General features: G+C 36.0%; 1 long non-coding RNA gene across 3 annotated transcripts in view; it reads right to left on the bottom strand.

Annotated features, from left to right (window-relative positions):
- Positions 1-16,037, bottom strand: part of LOC149798746 (uncharacterized) — a 126,792-nt gene that overhangs the window by 50,145 nt on the left and 60,610 nt on the right. The window lies entirely within an intron of this gene.

The raw sequence follows: 16,037 nt of genomic DNA, 5'->3' as shown, positions 1-16,037 counted from the left end.
TGTTACAACATGCACTATGACAAGGGAGAGAAGAGTATTGTTTGGAACATTTAAGTACAACAAGCAAAGGTCATTATTGTGACAAGAGAGAGAAGATACTGTTTGGAACTTTAAACATTAACATTAATATTTACATCTGCTGTTTTATGTTTGCCATGTAGATGAAATGATAATTTAGTGTATATATCTTTTAAGTTAACTATTACTGGTAAAAAGAAATTAAAATGATATGTCCAGTGGGTTTTTTTTTCAGGCCTTTGCACTATTTAGACAATATTGTAAAGGAATTTGACTGAGGAAACATACAATATTACCTTGAAAAGGCAAAATTATTTTACTGTTTTGTTTCAAACTTATAAAAGCAGTTTAAAGTACTATTTAAAAGTTATGTTGATTTTCTAAATTTAAGTAAAATTAAAATTATGAAAGGGGATAATAGTCAGCAAGTCACTCAACAACTGCCATGTCATATATGGCTGTGATGGAGATTTAAGGAATATATGATAACACTAATTACAGTATAATGAAGCAAATGCCTGCCCTATTTGTAATTTGAGATCTGACAAGATCAGAGATCAGTACAATGTTAAATTTAAAGGTGTGGCACATAAAGCATTTTGTGTACAATTTTAAAAATCCCATATAAATTTAAAGTCCCCAGAGTGTTCCATAATTCGTGGTAATATGATGGTCCTTTAGTAGTGACTGGTATTTTGACATCAGACAGAAACATAACAAGCATACCCAATAAGAAGATTGAAAAATATGTCATTTGGAATTGGCCCATTGTAATTCATTGATTCTTAACATTCCTTGCTACCAGTTTGATATGCTAGCATCTAATCTTCCTGAAGATGAATTTAAGATAAGTAAATTTTCAGACCACAATAAAATTGAATCATTAACTTAAAAAGGGAATATATAGGTGATTATGTCAACTGTTCTGAAAAATAAAGACACTAAACTAGCAAAATAGGACTTGTTTGACTCATATTGGATCACGACCATACTCATAAACAAAATCTTTACAGGAAATATGCAAAATACATTACTTTGGTAAACATCATAATCTGTATTTAAAAATGTATGTTCTGTTATCTGCTGATCATTTTAAAATCTATGATCATAAGCATCATGGCTTCTGTCCTGCTCATTTTCAATGTAGTCCTGGTGTCTTGGGATGCTTTACGAAAATAACAAAAGCTAAATTAGAATTATTAGTCTATTATATCGATATGATTTTATTTGTAGAAAATGGTTTAAGATGTGTACTGAAAGCGTATTCCAATGGTTAGTTATTATCATAAAAGTAAGCCATATAATGGTTTAAGTACAGTGAACCAATAATCTTTATGGTTGGACAATGATGGACTCTTTACCACTATCTCAGTTTAAATGAATTTCACTGATAATTAGTTACATAATGTTCCAGATGATTCTAAAAATGTATATATATATATATATATTGTTATGTATATTTGATTTTATTTATTTTTGATTTAGTTTAATTGTTTGATTGTTAGTTTTAAATTTTATATTCATTACATGTTACAGAAAACTATTTTATAACAGTTACATACAAACCTATTTAGACTACTGTAATACAGTATGGGGTAATTCAAATGATAAAAATATAGCAAAGCTGGCACGTGTTCAAAAAAGAGCATTAGGGCTAATATCAATCCAGAAAGAAAGCAATGAAAATTTAGCTGGTAAGTTAAAAATATTACCTATTAAAGACTGAATCTGTTTGAGAAAAGCCAAATTAATGTACAGGATATTTCATAATAGTGATCTTGAATATTTACAATCACTATTCCACTATAGGCTACCTGGTAATATTCCCCACCTGCAATCCATGTCTACCAAACAGTATAAAATTCCCAAACCAAAGAAGGAATTATTTAAAAGAAGTTTCCAATGCTCTGGAACTCTGCTCTGGAATAGTATTCCAGTTGAGATTATAAATGCCCACTCTATTTCCTTCTTCCAAACCCAATATATCCAGTGGCTTCAGAGATGCAGGTAAAATAAATAAATTCCTTAGTATGAGGGCCTCAAGGTAGATTAGTTCTTTGCTAATTGTGTTACCCTCTTTAAGTAAGGTCATTATTATCATTATTATTTTATTATTATTATTATTATTATTAGAGTAACTTAATTTTGTTTACTGGAATTTGACATTTTCCAGAAATTAGTTTGACCCGACTGTTTTTTCGTAAACACCTAATAATAGAACTTTGTATCTGAAAGCTGACCTAGTTCCTGACCTTGATACAGAATTAGTAAGAGTTGAAGTAAACAACTTCATTTTTTTTTATTCATTCTTAATGTGTGATTATTAGAGTGAATTCAAGGCTGTACTGGGAGTACGTGATGTAAAGCTTCTATCTGGTTCTGGAAAGTGATCAAGTGACCCTCATAAGGGAATCAGTTTTGTATTTTAAATTAGTGTGTAACCTTTTTCTATAGAGAATCTAGTCAGTGGGGCTTTTAAAACACTTCGATGTTGGTGTTTTTTCTGTTGTGACCAGTTGGAGTTAACTTTTAATTTTTCTTCAAATTATTTGGATTCTAAGAGATTAATTCTTTTCCCTGGGAATATTTACGTGCTCATACAGAATTCTTGAACAAAGACATTTATTGAAATTTTATTTGGAATTCAAACACTGGAATATTATTTTCCGTAGTACAACAAAGAACTGTAGACACATCAATACTATACTGGCTACAGTATAAGTCATCGCCTTCCATTTTGAATTTTCATCAGGACTCGAACTCAAATTTATTAGAACATTTTATTAATAAGACTTCCAGTTTTTAATTCTTGGATTATTCTTGGATTATTTTTGGATTTCATTCTTAAAACCGTAAGTTCTGTTCCTCATTTTTACCTTGTTTTTCTAGGGAAATAAATTATTTGTTAAATTTTACAAATCTTGTTGTCTTCACTTTTTTCTTGTTACTGTTTATGAGAACCTAAACACGTAACAATATACATACATACATACATACATACATACATACATACATACATACATACATACATACATACATGCGTGCGTGCATGCATGCATGCATACATACATACATGACACTGATTTTTGATTACCGTTACAATCTACAGGATATCCGTGATTTTTACCCATTAACTCCTGAAACATTAAAAGTTAAAGTGGAATGGTCAAATGGCAATACAATTAAATTATCACAACAGTTACAAAATGTATTAATTGTGATATATTGACACCAAACTTAATGAAAAGGAAGAAATATATAGCACCTTATAGAAACCTAAAATTATATCCAGTCTTGGTATGAAAGTTGCAAAAGTCAAAGGTACTTGAGTTTTACCAAGGTAATTGGGCAACTCCATATCCAATTAAATGCTACTGTTAGAGCACACTCTAAAACTGAATTCTTTATACTGACAAATAACTCGGCATCTGCAAAACCAAAGAGAACTTGAGAAGAAAAGTAAATATCCAGTTAGTGAAATAGAGGGGGTAAAAAGACCAATATCCAACCATTATGTATATCTATATTGTGTGTTTAACTTGTCCATGGTTGTAGATTGCATTTTATGTCAATGTAAACATGTTGACATAGCCTTTTGACCTTTGAATGTTCTAGAAGGCATACCTGCTTTTTGCCTTGTTTGTTAGTTATAAATAGGTTGTTAACTTCAAGGTCCAGGGTATGTTTTAGAAATTTAGAAGCAAAGTTTCATCCACATCTTGGTCATTTTATTGTGTCCTAGATTTTTGTTTAAGGTTATTGTCATCAAAATAATTCCTACGTTAGATTCAGTCTTTTGAATCAGTGTTAGTTATGTTCAGATATAATTTGAGAAGAATATTGACTATCCAAAACACTGTAAATATATAATTCCCTACCATCTAAAACACAATAAGGATATCATTCTTTACCATCGAAAGCAATATAATATCAATCTAAATTGTCTAAAACAATATCAGGATATCATTCTAGACAATCTAAAACACTATAAGGAAATCAGTCTAGACCATCTAAAACGCTATAAGGATATACTTCCAGACCATCTAAAACACTATCAGGATATCATTCTAGACCATCGAAAACACTATCAGGATATCATTCTAGATAGTCGAAAACACTATAAGCATATCATTCTAGACCATCTAAAACACTATCAGGATATCATTCTAGACCATCTAAAACACTATCAGGATATCATTCTAGACCACCTAAAACACTATCAGGATATCATTCTAGATAGTCGAAAACACTATAAGCATATCGGGGCCCCGAGTGGCCGAGTGGTCTAAAGCGTTCGCCGTTACGGATCACTGCCATCTCACCTCTGTCTGCGCCGGTTCGAGTCTCAGATTCAGCCAATGTAGATATGTGAGAAAGCATGCCAGTAGCTTCTCGTGGGTCGGTGGTTCTTTCCTGGGTTTTCCCGGGTTCTTCCTCCACCATTAATACTGGCCGCCATATATGGCCTATCGTGTGCTGAAAAATGGCGTTAAACCCCACAACAACAACAACAACAATAAGCATATCATTCTAGACCATCTAAACACTATCAGGATATCATTCTAGACCACCTAAAACACTATCAGCATATCATTTTTAGATAGACTAAAATACTATTAGGATATCATTCTAGACTGTCGAAAACACTATAAGAATATAATTCAAGGCCGTCTAAAACACAATAAGGACAGCATTCTTTACCCATTACACTTATGGGAACATCGCTCTGTACCATCTAAAACACTAACACACAACTAAAAAGTAAAGCAACCTTGAGCATCTAGTCAACCGTCTAAAAATAAAAGCTTACGGCTCTAAAACACCATAAGTGCCTCATTAAAGGTCACAAAATGAACTATGAACATCATCATCGTAAACTCCACCAGGACTGCAAAGGCGTCATGGGGGTGGGGGGGTGGCAGAAGGGGTCCCCCCTGAATTTGCATGTGCTGTAAAATTGCTGTAGCCTATATACGAAAATTAACAAGCCCGTCACGTTTTGCCCCCCCCCCACCGCCCCTGAAAAAAAATGAAGTGACGTCCCTGCTATTACTATCTCTCTAATTTGTTATTCAGCCTGAGCCAGCGCGTTGATATTTGCATGCTAGCATCAGCATGCCGCTGCAGCTGGCTTGCTGCCAACAGCAAGCGACCGTTATTATGGGCAACTTTCTTCACTTCGATAATTCGATTTATAGTGATTTCAGACTTAGTGCCACCACTTATGCCTGACCGACCGTTATTCGTATCTAGGACAGCATAAATTTAAATACAGTAAAATAAGAAAAAGAAATTGGAGCGTTTATATTTATTTTTGTTTCAAAATCATAATGGCAAAGAAAGCAACACAATCATCAATGTTCAAGTTCTGGAAGAGAAAAAGCATACCGGAATTGGAAACAGTTACAGAGTCAGTTGCAAGTTTAAAAAAAACAAACAGATAATCGAATCTGACTAATCAGTTGATCACGATGCAGTAGCTTCTACAAGTGGAGCCCCATTAGATCTACCTCAATCACCAGCATTGCCAGAAAAACAAGTGTCAATTGTAGATATATCACGTTTTCATCACGACGTTCCAGTTCAACCAATACTAAAAGAATATCCTCAAACGTCTAAGCGTCGTTTCAACTGCGGATATTTCAAACAATTTCCATGGATCGAATACTCCATTAATCAGGATGCTGTATTTTGTTTCAGTTGTCGCCATTTTAGTTCCAATATTGTCCGTCCTGGTGAAACGTGTGGGAACATAACGTTTGTCGACAAGGGATTTAGAAAATGGAAAGATATGAGAGAATTGCTGACACAGCATGAATCCAGTAGCAAGCACAAAGATAACACAATGCTGTGGACCAATGCAAAGAATGTGTCAGCTGGAAAGGTTGAATCTGTAGCAAATCTGATAAATGTTCAGAGAAAGTTGGATGTTCTGGAAAATAGGAATCATCTTAAGTATCTAATTTTAGCGACTTCATATCAAACTCGTCAAGGTTTGGCTTTTCGTGGCGATGATGAATCAAATGAATCGTCAAACAAAGGAAATTTTGTTGAATTGCTCGAAATGATGAGTGAGCTTTCTCAACTACGAGAAAGACTTCGAACAAGATATGGACACTACACATCAGTAGTGTATGATATTTTACACTGCTTGGCAAACATTCTTAGAAAGAACACGGTTGATTCACTTGGACCCTACTGGGCATTAATGGTCGATGAATCAAAAGATATTTCTCGCAAAGAACAACTGATCTTCGTCGTCAGATCCACGTCACCAGATGGTTCAGTTTGGGAAAAGTCTCTAGGTGCTTTTCGTGTGGAAAAGGTAGATGCTGAGGCACTGGCAACTGCTGTCAACGATGCAGTTCTGGAAAACAAGTTATCATGGGATAAATGTGTTGCTTAATGCTACGATGGTGCTCCGGTCATGAGTGGCAGCCTTTGAGGTGTTCAGGAAAGGATTAAAGAAATTGCTCCACATAGCATCTACATACGCTGACACGCCCATCGTCTGAACCTAGTTTTAGTCAACACAGTTGAAAATATACCTGAAATCGTTGACATGTTTTCCATCATACAATCAGTCTATGTGTTCTTGTCAGTTAGTGGCCCTCGACATCATCATCGTAGACCCATTATGCAGAATAAGGAGAAGGTGATGCAAGTGGTTGCCAGGTTTTATCATTGAACTTTACATTTCCTTTGTTTATATAAGGTTATATGCATAAACAGGTGGATAAAGAATTGTTTCATGTTGTTTTACTCATTATCAAACGGGGCCCCGAGTGGCCGTGTGGTCTAAAGCGCTCACCGTTCCGGATCACTGCCATCTCACCTCTGTCTGCGTGGGTTCGAGTCCAAGGCTCGGCTAGCGTGGGTACGTGGGAAAGCCTGCCAGTAGCTTCTCGTGGGTCGGTGGTTCTTTCCTGGGTTTTCCAGGGTTCTTCCTCCACCAGTTATACTGGCCGCCATGTATAGCCTGTCTTGTGCTGAAAAATGGCGTTAAACCCTAGAACAACAACTCATTATAAAACAAAACGATACAACTTGCCGTGGTTCCGTGGACACCCCCACGCGATAATGATCACGACGATATTCGCTATACGCCATACGAGGATATCAAACCTCTTATTTAAATAACAGTGTAACATGCGTAAATTGAATATGAAACAGTACATCACATTTTAGTTGTTGTCATATATTTTCTACAGTAAATGCGATCAGCATCATTCTGGAAGAATTTTGTACAGAAAGCATATTATCGACGCTGATTTCCTTGTCAACTGTCCAAGTATTTGGCATGACCGAAACAAAACTCGTCCATTTAAGTCAGGTCGCTATCGACTTGACGAAAAAGCCCGAGATGTTCCGATTGACAATTAGCTTTTAGGACTCACGGTACTAATTCAGTTCCCATAGTATACCTACGCAAACATGATATTAAAAATTCAATAACTTAAAATTTCTGAGTGCTCATGATCAAACCTATATTTATCAGTACAGATCACAGGTGCTCGACGCGAGCTTGATGTTAAAAAAAATAATAATCTAAAGGAAAAAAATCATACAGAGTGACAAAAATACCTTAGATTACCCCGATGACCCGTTCTGACATAGGACCCTCTCTATCATAATATATAAGAGAGAAGGTACGGAACTTCCAAATACTTCGCTCCACCCATGACCCTCGATTTCCTTCTGCTATTTCCGTCTTTAAAGGCACGCGACCATACTATATGGCTTGTTTTACTTCTGAGATATTTTTCTATCCATCAAGCCATCATTGACTTTTCTGTGTTGTACCAAACTGAAGTTACGGGCTCCGTAACGTGCGATGTTCGCGAAGTTTTCCTTTGTGGACACTTCCATGCTCCTATGATAATAAGAATAACCTTTTGAGCCAATCATATTTCGGCGTTGACGTTAGTGCCGCCTATTTTGAAAATAGAGATGCATGTATACGATGTGTTGTGCAGTGAAGAAGACAGTGTATAATACTTGCATGGAACAGGATTCCTAAAGTTGAATCGAGTTAATGGTAAGTAAAAAACTTACTTTTGCATCTACCGCTGTTCTGTAATTCAAGAAGGGATGCACCATAGAGTTGAAAACATTGTCCATATCGCTCTTGTCACCGGTTTTCAAATGAGCACGGAAGTGTCCACAAAGGACAGTAGTAGTAGAAGTAGTAGCAGTAGTTGTAGTACATGTAATATATGCAAATGTCGACACAAAACACGATACAAGATATAACAGTATAAAAGGCACAGACAACATTTAAGATAATATATGCACATTAATGCATGGTTACACATACAAAAGAGGTATCAACCAGGTACACATTATACAAGATAGGCACATTTACATAAAAGAGGTATACATTATGCAAGACAGGCACATTTACACAAAAGAGGTACACATTATGCAAGATAGGCACATTTGCACAAAAGAGGTATATATTATGCAAGATAGGCACATTACACAAAAGAGGTTCACATTATACAAGATAGACTCAATTACACAAAAGAGGTACATATTGCACATTCAAGTAAAACAAAGACATTTTGACTGAACCTAGAATTACCCATCAAGCCAGGGTCGGATTTTGAGTGGGAAGGGGGTCCCCCTCCACTTCACAAACTAACGCGAAACGAACCTGAACGTTTGTAACGTAATTCTGCCCTTGGACTACACCTAGGGTTCCTCATAAAGTCTGTAGTTTATTTATAATGGGGTCCTATTTGTCATTCAGGATTTACGGAGCAAAGCTTTAAGAATGATGTACGAAACAAAAAATCATATTAAGAAAACTGGTTACAACGACTGTATACCTAAATTGATCGAAAACCATACCAGTAATATGCAGAATTTAATGACAATGGTTATAAAACAACAGACTCAATTCAATCATATGTAACAAGAAAAGAAAAAAATATTAGACTGAACACAATGGGATGAAATGTTAAGAATATACACATTTTGTGTTTGGTGAAGAGAAGCAAAAATGAGAGCATTTATTTCAGTAATCTCAGCTTGTTTGTATCAGTGACGTTTTCATACAGTTTTCAATCTGTTCTTCTTTATAATACTTTAAACAGTATGTGGTAAAACATACAACATGTTATTGTATTATAGCAGTAGTTTGAGGAGAATACGTTATTTACTCGCGGTTCTAACAGGTGATAATTGCTTATATTACTTTGCACCACAATGTGCATTTTGAAGGGGAAATGCAGCCTTCTCATTTTGGAATCACTTCTGTAGGGCTGACAAACACATAATTTTACCTAGATTTTGGGTCCTATAACATAAATGTTGCACTGCCGCTCACCATATCGTGGCAGTTTCATCCAATAATAAGTGTTCCATGTGCTTTGAGTCAGCATGCCCTTGAGGACTTCTGATTCAATTAGAGCTGATCAAATAACTGTTGCTAAATACTTGAACACGTGATTCACTTATTGGACACACCTCGCATACCATAACATTCTTTGGTCACACCTTTTACCTGAAACAAAAACTCATGGCGGGCCAATGTTTGTATTCTTGTCCAAAAATAAATGTATGACTCAGATTCGTTTTGAATCTGAAAATTAGTTTTATTTTGTATTTCTTTGTAAATAATACAGTTAAAGATTGAACTCTTTCAACAATTCTTCGCGTGAGTGTACCTTTGAACTTTTCTTAACACCTTAGGATTATTAAACAATGAAATGCAATAAAGTAACACATCCATGCTTAAAATGTAAATGAGGGATTTTAGAGTTTAAATAGCTGGCCTAACTTAAAAATTAACATAATGGAAGACAGAGAATCGCCACCATCTAAATGACTTTTTGAAGCACATAAGAAAGAAAATGCTTTCAAAATGTTGCAGAATGTCTGTCTTTTAAATAGGAAAAATGTATTATCTCAAATTATGTTTCAAAAATTATGTGAGAAAAAAAAAAGGAATTCTTTTGGAAGAGAAGATCTTTGTCATAAATCTTCCTTACCAAAACTTAAGAGGTTGGTTCTTTCGATTCCATTGAAGCTAGCCTAGTCATCGGAAATTTATTTTAATTCCATTTTATACTGCATAGTCATTAGTACTAAGTTTAAATCAGTGGAGACTTCCTCCCAAACTAAGTGACTGTCTGCTCGTTGGGGGGTGGGTGTGGGTGTATGAATTATTAACGCTGACATTTTTGTGATCGAGTACATGTATTTAACCTGTTGACCTGTACCTAGGTACAGTGAAATAGTTTTAAACGATAATAATAATGTGTTTCACAGACGCATCTAAAAGTCGACAATGCCATTATGTGTTTAATCCCTGTAAAAATTCAGTAACATGTGTCGAGTTATAATCAGTAGGCTAAAATTTCTGAGAATTTTCGGGGAATAGTTGTATTGCAATCATCAGACCCTGAAAAATGTGCACTGACAACCTCTGCTATATTAAGCAATAATGGAAGACTTATAACATGGTGTTAAAGTATCAACCTGTCTACTCCTTAAATTTGTTCATTTTCTTGCTTCAGTGATCGGAAATAAAGCAGCAATCGTGCTACAACCCTAATTAATTTTTATCTTTGAGTTCTTTTATTGTCACAATGCTCACCGTATCTAGATCGTGCGTATTTACTACCAAATTGCCCGCAACGACGTAATAACAAGCCATTGACATATCGCAAACCAATTTTACGGTGTCGATGAGATAGCTTTTCTTCCTAATCTATGTCCAATCCTAAACGCTAGAATTAAAAATACTGAGAAAGTGTTATCTTTTTCTTCACTCATGCTTGCGAACTTCTTACATGCTGATGACTGACCAATTCTTGTATATTCTATTTAATAGCCAATGTTTATACATTGTACTTAAAAGTGTTTTTCATCTTCTGACGAAAATTCCTTATTACAAATAGTTGGTGTTAGGTGAGAATATGAGGTTCTAATATCCAGTATATGCTTATAAAATGACTGAATTGCATTAGAGAGACCTAGATCATCACAAGACAACTGCGCCTTTGCGTGTATACGTCATCACTTTATGAGCAGTCACTGTTGGACGTAGTAAATAAACATGGTCAGCATCTTCTCAATTCGTCACTTACTCCAAGCCAAAATATATGATGATATATTTGCGATGAGGATACAAACATATCGTTAACAATGTACAGTTTGCACTCAGTCGACATGAATACAAAATTTAGCCTAAAAAGACTTCCACATCAACATCAGTAGTACTAAAAACAGCATCAAAGGGTACATATTGACACCATACCTTGCAACCACAGTTGCACCATACACAGAAACGATGACTAGAACAATCAGAACTGATTTAGATTACCATCAGCAAGACAGCTACCAGAAGTATACCCTTAATAAAATTAACGAAAAGGGCTGAATATACAAAGAAAAATGAAAACAACGGAGAAAAGAAGTATACAAACTAACAGTTTTATTCTTGGAGGCTATGTACTACTAAAGCATACCATAAGAAATAAATGACAACAGCATACCAACGAGTATTCTATATGACAGACATAATTAATAGACAACTGTATATTAACCAGTAATCTATATTATGTACCGAATTAGTGGACAACAGCATATCAACCAGTATTCTATATGACAGACATAATTAATAGACAACTATATATCAGCCAGTATTCTATATTATATACCGAATCAATGGACAAATGTATATCAACCAGTATTCTATATTATGTACCGAATCAATGGACAACTGTATAACAACGAGTATTCTATATGATAGACAGAATTAATGGACAACTGTATATCAACCAGTATTCTATAGTACGTACCGAATCAATGGACAAATGTATATCAACCAATATTCTATATTTTATACCGAATCAATGGACAAATGTATATCAACCAGCATTCTATATTATGTACCGAATCAATGGACAAATGTATATCAACCAGTATTCTATATTATGTACCGAATTAATGAACAACTGTATATCAACAAGTATTCTATACTATGTACAGAATTAATGAACAACTGTATATCAGCCAGTATTATATAGTGTGTACCGAATCAAAGGACAAACGTATATCAACCAGTATTCTATATTATGTACCGAATCAAAGGACAACTGTATATCATCCAGTATTTTATATTATGTACCCAATCAATGGTTAACTGTATATCATCCAGTATTATATATTATGTACAGAATTAATGGACAACTGTATATCAACCAGTATTCTATATTATGTACCGAATCAATGGACAAATGTATATCAACCAGTATTCTGTATGATAGACATAATTAATGGACAACTGTATATCAACCAGTATTATATATTATATAGATAATTAATGGACAACTGTTTATCAACCAGTATTCTATATTCTATATTATGTAGATAATTAATGGATAACTGTATTATATCAACCAGTATTCTATATGATAGACAAAATTAATGTGCAACGGTATATCCACTAGTAATCTATATTATGTACAAAATTAATGGACAGCTGTATATCAACCAGTATTCTATATTATATACCAAATCAATGGACAACTGTATATCAACCAGTAATCTATATTATGTACAGAATCAAAGGACGACTTTTGAAAATACTGTCTACTGAAAAGCATTCAGTTCATAAACTCGTCACTAAGTGTTATTTCAGTAATTTTAAATGTAGTAGATTCAATTCTTAATTCTTTTCAAAATATTTGATTAGTGGAGCTGATATCACTTAAAGAAAATAGAACTGCAATATCAAGTAGATACATATCAAATAACGTAATTGTATTTTATATATATATATATATATATATATATATATATATATATATATATATATATATATATATATTTCACACCTGGCACATCGTTAGACTGGAGGAAATGGAAGGTTTATTTCACATTCAAGTGAATTGACATGAATGTCAAGAACTGTGTTCATGATATATCAGATATTTTTTTAACAATTGCAGAGTTGTTGTTCTTAATAGTAATCTTTATGAACAAATAACCCTGATTGGATATAACAAGAACGCTGGATCGGATATAAGTAGTGAATGGGGAAGATATAGGGACAATGGGACTTATCATTAAAATACCCCCTGGAACGATATAGGGACAAGATTTATAGGGACAATGGGACTTACCATTAAAATACCCCCTGGGACGATATAGGGACAAAATACCCCCTTAGACGATATAGAGACAAGATTTATAGGGACAATGGTTCCGGCACTATAGAGACAAAAGGCACTTTAACAGGGTTGAGACTGTAAAGGGAGAAGGTAAACTGAACATAGGAAATGTATAGCAACAATCGATTGAGACTATAGGGACAAAGGAAATTGTAGAGGGGGACGTCACGGTACTGGATTCTGGAAACAATGTTGCAAGAGGCTGACCACAATCGAGCGGAACAGTGTGGCAAGGGGCTGACCTGAATACGCACTACTCTATGGACATAGAGACGTAGTTAGAGACAGGGTTAGAGACAAAGACATACCTAGATTTATCGACTTAAGTCTATCACACACCAAAATCGACTAAAAAAATTTTTTAGGCAACAGAGAACATGCATCTTTTCGAGACAGAAGAGGGGCCCTGAAAAGGACTTTGGGATTTTTACTTCTTCTTCTTCTTTTCCACCAGTTCCTTATTAATCTCCATGTTGACTCGGTGGGGACTATGACAGCCATACTTCTTTCTCCACCATTCCTAGATCATCCACTACTCCTTGGAATGCCATCATCTTGTCCATGTGGTTAGAAGCCATCTTCGTTTATTTAATGATGAATGGCGCGAATGATGAACGCTACACTTTATACCTCTCAAACACGGACGTGAAGGAAAACATCCACTCTCACCAACTACCGATATCACATACCAAACAACCCATAGTGATTTGATTGCTAACCTAAAAAAATTTTTTAATACAAAACAACACATTAATGCTAACAAAACTTACTTACTTTCTATCAATACATAGTGGAGAAGGAAAGTTTTTATTTACAAAACACACCATCACCTAGAATCAGATCAGCAAATGAGTTAGCGTTTATTGTCACACTACTCCACATTCACACAAAACAAACACTCATGGGTGTAGGGACAATGAGTTTGTTAAGGGAAAAAAGACACACACACGTACGCGAACGCACACAAAAACAAACACACACACGTACGGGCACGAAAACAAACAAACAAAAATGCACACGTACGCGCACGCACACAAACACAAACAAAATACACAAACGTACGCGCACGCATACAAACAAAAACAAAAACACGCACACCTATGCGCATGCACACAAACACAAACAAACAAAAAACACATACACACAAAAACTAATATTGTTTCGCTACTTGATCAGTCACTCTTTTCTAGAGATCTGGTTAACCCTGAGAAGGGCAGTTATTTTGAACTCCAGATGCACCTGGTTAATGGTGACACCTCCCAGGCCTGGCACCACAGACGCAACGCCGACTCCAATCGTTTCCCGAATTTATTCTGGTGGTTGGAAGCGCAGAGTGGGTTTGCTTGGCTTCAGTATCCAATCCCTCCGTTTGAGGGATGGTGAAGACTTGTTCTTGTCTCCTTCGTCTATTCTGCACCCATAGATGTTGTGTTCGCTGAGGCTCCTACTCTTGTCTTTGCCCGTCTAATTCCGCGTCCCATTTTTTTTCTTCTGGGGAACCAAGTGTTTTGGTGGTGGTGGTAGTGGCTGTGGTGCTTGTCGCTGGGGCGGTGTCCTCACCATGGGTTTGACTTCGCTGGTCTGTCTCAGGGTGAAGTGAGGTAGGATAGGCCTTTTATTTTCCTTCTCTTCTTTCTTTTTTCTCTTCTCCCCCTCATCTTCTATTTTTGCACTTTCTTCTACGGCCTCCATGACATGCTCATTCAGCAGACGCTGGGCATACTCCAGGTAAATTTGGAGTTTAACAGTTTGGCAATCCTACTCATTTTCTCTAATCTTGATACGATGACGATCGGTATCCATACTCGTTCGTTAGTTGAATTTAGGTCGCATTCGCACACTAGGGCATGCACGACCCGTTAATGCCCCCACATTGGGAGGGGGCTGACTGATTTTTATCGAGGGGGATAGAACAGTGCCGCATCCCCCAACGTTTTAATGTACACCTAGTTTGCTGATTGATTTTGTCCGTTTTCGGGTCGTATTGTCCCACGGGACAGGTGGTGATTGGAAATAGACCCACACGCACTCACTCGCACAGCAAGTTTAAAATGTCCGGTCGTGGAAAGGCAGGACGGGTGTCTAAGGGAGGAAGGCGTTTTGTAGCCAGACTGATGAACGCTCCGCTTTATATTTATGAAGCACGGACGTGAAGGAAAACACCCTTTACACAAAAAACCAACAATACCCACACCATAACCAAAAACATGGAACGCGCGAACCTAAAAGAAACACTCACGTTCACTTTTTTCTACAAACTCTCTTTATTACCACCCATACATACAAACCTACAACAAACACACACTATCCTAAAATCCAGGGAAACGAACTGATTATAGGCACACTTCTATTTTTTTTTTACCTAAAGACAAACACAAATACACAAATTTTTGGCAATTTGACTATTATCTCTTTCACAAATTATTGGGGTAACCCTGAAAAGGACTGTTTTCTTTGGGGTTGTGGCAATCTCATATCGTCCAAGATTGCGTCACCGTCTGTCAGCAGGTTTTCTCACGGGATACGGCCTGCTTCTTCGGAAAGAGGAGAACTCTTTAGTGTCTACTCTACAGTCGACAAAACTTCTGTGTTGCTCCTGCTGTTGTTGCTGCTGTAGCTGCTGATGCTGCTGCTGCTCTCTCTCTCTCTCTCTGCTGCTGCTTCTGAAGTCTGTACTTCTCGGTCCATTCTTCTTGCTCCTTTTTTATTTCTTCTCTGAAGACCTCTTCTATCAGGTTTTGTGCCACTTTCAACATCCTGACATTACCTATCTCTTCAGGCTTTTGCATCAGGTTTTGCCTGACACGATGCAACTGGACGTGTGCTTCGTTCAGC

Source organism: Sinohyriopsis cumingii, chromosome 5 (assembly GCF_028554795.1).
Source record: "Sinohyriopsis cumingii isolate HCF-2022 chromosome 5, ASM2855479v2, whole genome shotgun sequence".
Taxonomy (NCBI): Eukaryota; Metazoa; Mollusca; class Bivalvia; order Unionida; family Unionidae; genus Sinohyriopsis; species Sinohyriopsis cumingii.
This window is presented reverse-complemented; position numbering and strand designations above follow the sequence as displayed.